The following is a 7,046-nucleotide window of genomic DNA, read 5'->3' on the forward strand; positions in this document are numbered from 1 at the left end:
TCCACTGCACCCCACGGCCAGCAGTGTGAAGCATAAAGTAGACTCTAAGCAAAAAAATTTGCAATTGATTTGTAACGGTGAAGCCAAGAAAATGTCTTCTAATACATTAGTGTTACATTTGGTAAGTTGAATTCTCTTAAACTCTTTTTTTTTTAACATTTTTTATTCATTTATAATCATTTTACAATGTTGTGTCAAATTCCATTGTAGAGCACAATTTTTCAGTTATACATGAACATATATATATTCATTGTCACATTTTTTTCTCTGTGAGCTACCATAAGATCTTGTGTATGTTTCTCTTAAACTCTTGATTGATTCTAAACAACAAATATTTTGTGGGTTCTGCCTCTATATCCTTTTCCCTGAACAACCGTGCTGGGATAATTCTATTTATGTGAGGACGTCATTTCAAGTGGAGTGGCTTTACCAGAGTTCTTTTGATGGCTTTGTATAAATTTATATCCAAAGAGGCAGTTGTGGACCTGTAAATATACTTTATTCAAACTGTCTAATTATTTCTGATAAACCACTGGATAGCTTAGTTCCAGGAAGTCCAGGTTTAAAATAGGCCCTATTAAAGGAAGTGATGCATAATGGAATTGCATCTTCATCGATTGGGGTTTTTTTTTTTTCAGGAACTGGTATTTATTATCAAAGTCATATTCGATGTCAACAAGATGACACAACTACAAAAAAAAATGGTGCACATTGCAGTCCCAATGCAGTCAAATGGAACCCCAGTCATTAAAAAAGTAATTCAAATTACCCCAAAAAGCAACTGAATTTTTAAAACATCTTTATACATCCAGCCAACAAATTTAAATGGTTAACAAGAAAAAATACAAATTCAGAGGTCTGGTATCGATGTTTAAAAAAGGCAACAGCTTAAGCATTTCTATCGATTCTGACATCAGTCTCTCAGCCACTCAGCTTCATCCCATTCATCATATGGCAGGCTCTCTCAGCCACCTCTGGCAACTCAAACTTAACCACACTGCACCCCCTGGACTTCCCATTCTCCATCTTGATGTCAGCATACAGCATGTAGCCACATTCGTTGAATCTGTCTTTTAGCATCTTCCATGTAAAATCAAATGGAAGATTTCTCAGAAGTATCTGGCAGGCCTTCCTGGCCACCCCAGGAGCGTGGCCTCCTGCTCCACCAAAGGAACCTGTGAAGCTTCCTCCAAAGTTGCCATCCTCCACCTTGATGGCATGGTCAAAGCTGGCACCTTCACCACCACCCATGGCCAGGCCCATGCGCTCAATGTCAGCGCTCAGGGCAGGGCCCATGGTGGGACCCATGCGCTCCAGTTTGTTGGCTCCCATGCATTCCAGGCTGGTGGCCATGCGATCCATCATGGAGCCCATGTGCTCCAGGCCTGCCCCCATACTTGTGGGCACCATGCGCTCCATGCTCAGGCCCATGCACTCGATGGCAGGGCCCATACGCTGCACACCAGAGTCCATGCACCTGATGGTCTGGCCCACTCAGTCAATGAGTGTGGCCATACACTCGAGGCCAAAGCCCATGCTGGCACCCATGCGCTCCACCACGGAGCCGAAGCGCTCCGTGGTCTGGCCCATGTGCTCAATGCTGGAGGCCATGTGGTAAAGGCCCAGTGGGCCCATACGCTCCATGCCAGAGTCCATGCGCTCGACTGAGCCCATGAGGTCCATGACCAGCCCATGCGCTCAATCTCGGAGCCCACACAATTCATTCTGTGGCCCAGGCCTGCACCCATGCACTCCATGCCGGCACCCCTGATGCGGTCAATGCTGGGGCCCATCCTCTGGATTCCAGAGACACTGCCCCCGGCGATTGGGTATTTTTAAGATGTTCCTTTTGCTCAAAACCAAAGGACAGAAATAAAAGGAAAAGCATACTCTAAAACAGTTAAGTCAGAGAAAAATAGTGGGTAAAGGAAAAATGAATGTTAAAATTAGCTAGGTTGTTTCGGTTTGTTAAGAAAGCTTTTTCTCACTCTAAGCAAAGGCAGGAGAGAGTTCCTCAGACACAGGGCCCCTCCAGAGAAAGGCTGCAGGCCTCTGGACCCCTAGGTATAAATTAAGGAAATGTTAATAATCTCACACAAGGGGACTTGCACAAGGATACAGAAGAGTAGAGCTGTTCTCAAAGGTAACATTCAACACATTGAATTCTTTTTTGGGGGGGGGGTAATACATTAAAATGCCCTTTAAAAGGCAGTGCTCACTGCCCCGCCTCGCCCCGCCCCCGCCTACTTGCGCGTGCGCCCCCCTCCCCCAGCCTGAAAACCGGAAGTCGCGCACTGCCCCGCCCGCAAACCGGAAGTCGTGCCGCGCCCCACCCCGCGAACGAGCAGAGCCCGGAAATTCACTCCCGGTGAAGAAGCTAGTCGGCAGCTGGCTGTACAGTCGTCTCTGCGGCCTGGTGCCCGGGGCTAGGAGGTGGAGGAGGGAGAGGGCCCGCGGGCCTCGCCTCCACCCGCTGCGCCCTCCATGGAACACTCGGGCGGAGGCGGGCGACCCCGGCCCCGGCCCCCGCAGCGCTAGGCCCCGGCACCCGGACAGGCCGCCGCCCCTGCCGCCCCTCCCCCCCTCCCCCGCTGGGATTCGGGAAATTGGGGAGAAACTTCACCGCTTTTGGGGCCTGGCAAGCCAGGGGCCCGGCTCGCCCGACGGTCGTGTCTGATTTCTGATGCTACCTGCTGGCACCCTGCGTCAGTCTCCGCCCCGTGCAGTCCTTCCAGGTCCCGCCGAATGCCACCTAAGGTCCTCCTGCACTGGGACACCCCCACCCGCGACTTTAAGGGTAATGGGACCACCCGGTGAGGGGGTGGTGAGATTCACTAGTGCTGATGGCAACCCTGGGCCTGGGTCACTGGCCCTGAAGAAACACACATAGACTGGGTCACTGACCCTGAAGACGCACTCATGGCCTGGGTCACTGGCCGTGAAGATGCACTCATGGCCTGGGTCACTGGCCGTGAAGACGCACTCTTAGCCTGAGTCACTGGCCCTGATGCATACCCTGGGCCTGGGTCACTAACCGTGAAGACGCACTATTGGCCTTGGTCGTTGGCCCTAAAGACACGCACTTGGCTTTGGTCAGTGGCCCTAGAGATGCACTCTTGGCTCGGGTCACTGGCCCCAAAAACATAGCCTGGGCCTGGGTCGCTGGCGCAGAAGCCATCCCCTGGGACTGGGTCACTGGCCTTGAGAAGATCCCCAGGGGCCTGGTTCACTGGCTGTGAAGAAGTACTCTTGGCTTTGGTCACTGGCCTTAAAGACACACACTTGTCTTGGGTCAGTGGACTTAGAGAGACACTCTTGGCTTGGGTCACTGGCTGCGAAAAAACTGCCTGGGCCTGGGTCACTGGTGACTAAGCCATTCCCTGGGCCTGGGTCACTGGCACTGATTGCAGCCCTGGGCCCGGGTCACTGGCTGTGAAGACACACTCTTGGCCTGGGTGACTGGCCCTGATACACACCCTCGGCCTGGGTCACTAACAGTGAAGATGCACTGTTGGCCTTGGTCATTGGCCCTAAAGAGATACACTTGGCTTGGGTCAGTGGCCCTCAAAATGCACACTTGGCTTGGGTCACTGGCCTCGAAAACATATCCTGGGCCTGGATCACTTGCGCAGAAGCCATCTCCTGGGCCTTGCTCACTGGACTTGAGAAGACCCCGGGGGCCTAAGTCTCTGCCCCTGAAGGCACACCCTGGGATTGTGTAACTTTACATGAAAGCAGTCCCAGGTCCTCGGTCGCTTTTCTAGAAGGAACACCGAGGGACTGTGCCACTGGTGCTGCATGCATACCCTTGTCCTCAGACAATGACCTGAAGAAACGCACTTAGATCGGGTCACTGGCCCTGAAGTTGCACACTGGGCCTGTGTGCCTGGCCTGATGGTACAGCTGGCTTCGGTCACTGGGGCTGAGGGCATACCCCGGGTCTGGGTCACTGGCAGTGATTGCAAATATGGGCCTGGGTCACTGCTACTGAAGGCACACTCTGGGCCTTGTTCACTGGCCCTGAATGCACGCCGTTTGTCTGGCTCACTGGCCCTGAATACAAACTTGACCTGAGTCACTGGCCCTGAATTACCAGTCTGGGCCTCAGTCACTTTCATAGAAGGCACAAACTTGTCCTGTGTCACTGACCCTGAAGAAACATACTTAGCCTGGGTCACTGGCACTGAAGACATACTCTGGGCGTGGGTGTCTGGCCTGAAGGCACATCTGGGCTTTGGTCACTGGCTCGAAAGCACCCCCGGGGCCTAGGTGACTGGCGCTGAAGACCCACACATGGCCTGGGTCACTGGCCCTGATACACTCCCTGGCCCTGGGACATTGGCACTGAAGACACACCCTGGGACTGGGTCACTAGCCCTGAAGCCAAAACCTGGGTCTGGATCACTGGCACTGAAGATACATCCTTGAGCCTGGGTCACTGGTAATGAAGGCACTCTCTGGGCGTGGGTCACTGGTCCTGAAGGCACACCCTAGACCTGGGTCACTAGCACTGACCGCAAACTTGGGCCTGTGTCACTGGCCCTGAAGACATACAGTTAGTCTTGGTCACTGGCCTTAACACACACCCTTGGCCTGGGTCCCTGTCCTTGAAGACACACGCTGGACCTGGGTCACTGGTCCTGGAACACAGAGTTGGCCTGGGTCACTGTCTCTGAATTAATACCCTCATCTGGGTCACTGTCCCTGGTTTAAAACCCTGTGCCAGGGTCGCTGGCCCTGAAGTCACACCACTGGCCTGGGTCACTAGTCCTGAAGACACACCCTCTCCCCGGGTCAATGGCCATGAAGACACACCCTGGTCCTTGGTCACTGGCCCTAAAGGCAAACACATTGCCTGAGTCACCGGCTCTGAAGACACACACGCTCCCTGGTGATTTCTCTTTCTCTTAAGAGACTGAGATTTTAAAAAGGCAAATCTCAGTGTCACCCACTCGGCGGGCTCCAATTTATTCGTATCACCCATATTCTATGCAAGGAGCCCATGAAATCTCTGTTCCTTTCGTAAAATGCCAGTTAGAAATTGTTAATTCCAGCAACACCCACATTGTCCTGCAAACCAGAAGCCTTCTGCTTTTTTTTTGGATTTTTTTGTCTTTTTAGGGATTTTGTCATCTGAGAGGAAGGGTACATATCAGAAATTCTGTGGTAAAAAGAGGACAATGGAGTATGTTCATGTCCTTAAATGTCTGAAGAAAGAGGGATGTGTGTATCTTGAATTTCTGGGGATGGGAAAAAATTTCTGAATTTTATTGCAAATCTAGGTTAAAAACTGAATTTCTAGAAAAATTAGTCTGAAGTATTTGAGAGCACTGTTCTTTTACAAATAAATGCATTCAAGCTGCAGCCTTTGGAAAGGGATAGTCTTGCCTGATCATGGCTTTTCCTTTGTTTTTTTTTTTTATGAGACGGCTTAGAACGGGGTTTTAATAAATTTAATGAAGGATTAAGTAACTCCAGAAGAATAAATTCCATTTCAGTGATGATGAGAACCAGGACCCTGCATGGGTTCCAGGCGGGGTGAAGGGGAAGGAACCTGGTGTGCGGTCAATCAGTCTTTTTCTGGCACCTTCTAGTTGTTAGGATGTGCGGGCCCTCAGTGACCTCACCTTCAAGACAGAGATGCTGATCCTGTCCTCAGGAATGGGGGCCTCTCCATGAGGTGAGGCCACGTGATCATCTATGAACGAATCTAGGAGCTCAAGCTCCCTTCCCGCCTTATAGTCCATGGAGCTCATGCAAATGTCCAGTCTCCCCTTTTCTGGGACACTGGAGCAGTGTTTGTGAAGGAACATCAGTGCTGCTAAAAAAATAAGACATTCCCCTCCCGCCCGTCCCCCCGTCCCGGTTTGACTGTCCCAGGGGCTTGGGGTTTTTAAGCAAGATCTCCAGGCAATTCTCAGACACATTCATAGAGAACCAATGTTTTCAGGTTCTGCATTTAATTCACCCCTACTCCCAAATTTGTCATAACAGTCATGGGATAAAGTGTGAAGAACATCAAGCTTTATCTTGTTCACCGAACAAGTTTATCTGAACTCTTCTCAGTTAAGACTTCTCTTTCTGTCACTGGAAGTGCCATTAAATCTAGTAACAGACCCGCAAGAAGCCATCAGCGGACATCCTTTCAGGTCTTCAGGAGGAGAAGGAAGAAACATCATTTTCCTCTTGTATTTTCCAGTCAATTGCTAACAACCCCCGACACCTTCCCAGAAGACCTTATAAAAATCTAAGAGCTTAAAAGAAGGCAAATTCTAAACATCTTTCGGTCTAAACTTCCTAAAGTTTATCCTGCAAGTTCTGACAACTGCCTTGTAAATGCAGAAGAAGGAAGATTTCATACAGCTTTTTGTTGCTGAGGCTGTCACCTGAAATGCCAAAGCAACAAACAAAGCTGAATGAAGCATCTGGGTAAAGGCAGTCCGATTTGGCTCCAGGGTCATAGAAAAATTACTACCACATATCTGAGTCGTCCATTTAGTTTAGTGTGGAAGGCTTCTAACATTTGGATGAGTCTTTTCCCAAAGTTCATTTCCTTACGAAGTTGAAAATCGAATTCCCAGAATCTGTGCTTTTTTTTTTTTCCTCCCCTCTTAAAACTTATGCCTCCACCTGACAAGATTAAAGGGAAATAATGGATTATTTCTGAATGAGTCCACTCTTCTTTAACAAAGAATCACTTCAGTAGACTCAGAGCCTTGGACAGATCTTGATGCCTAGGGGCTGCCAATATTTGCAGAAATTTTACTAAACATCCTCTCCCAAACCACAACTGAGCCACTTCTGAAAATTTTTAACAATTAAAACAAATCTAGTGATGATGAAGTGAAAATTCCAGTCCCCCCACCAACCCCCACTGTGCTTTTTGTCATGTCCGTGCCCAGAACAGAATTCACATTTTCTTTTTAAAATATATTTATTTATTTGGGGGAAGATAATTAGGCTTATTTTTTTAATGTAGGTACTGGGGATTGAACCCAGGACCTTGTGCATGGTAGGGACGTACTCTACCACTGAGCTATACCCTC

General features: G+C 49.5%; 1 non-coding gene and 1 pseudogene across 1 annotated transcript; both read right to left on the reverse strand.

Annotated features, from left to right (window-relative positions):
- Window positions 1-623: 623 nt before the first annotated feature.
- LOC102520206 lies at window positions 624-1,835 on the reverse strand (annotated as a pseudogene).
- Window positions 1,836-6,974: 5,139 nt separating this feature from the next.
- On the reverse strand, window positions 6,975-7,046 carry TRNAG-ACC. The gene has a single exon. It is a non-coding gene; the product is annotated as a tRNA-Gly (tRNA).

Source organism: Camelus ferus, chromosome 35, assembly GCF_009834535.1.
Source record: "Camelus ferus isolate YT-003-E chromosome 35, BCGSAC_Cfer_1.0, whole genome shotgun sequence".
Classification (NCBI taxonomy): Eukaryota; Metazoa; Chordata; class Mammalia; order Artiodactyla; family Camelidae; genus Camelus; species Camelus ferus.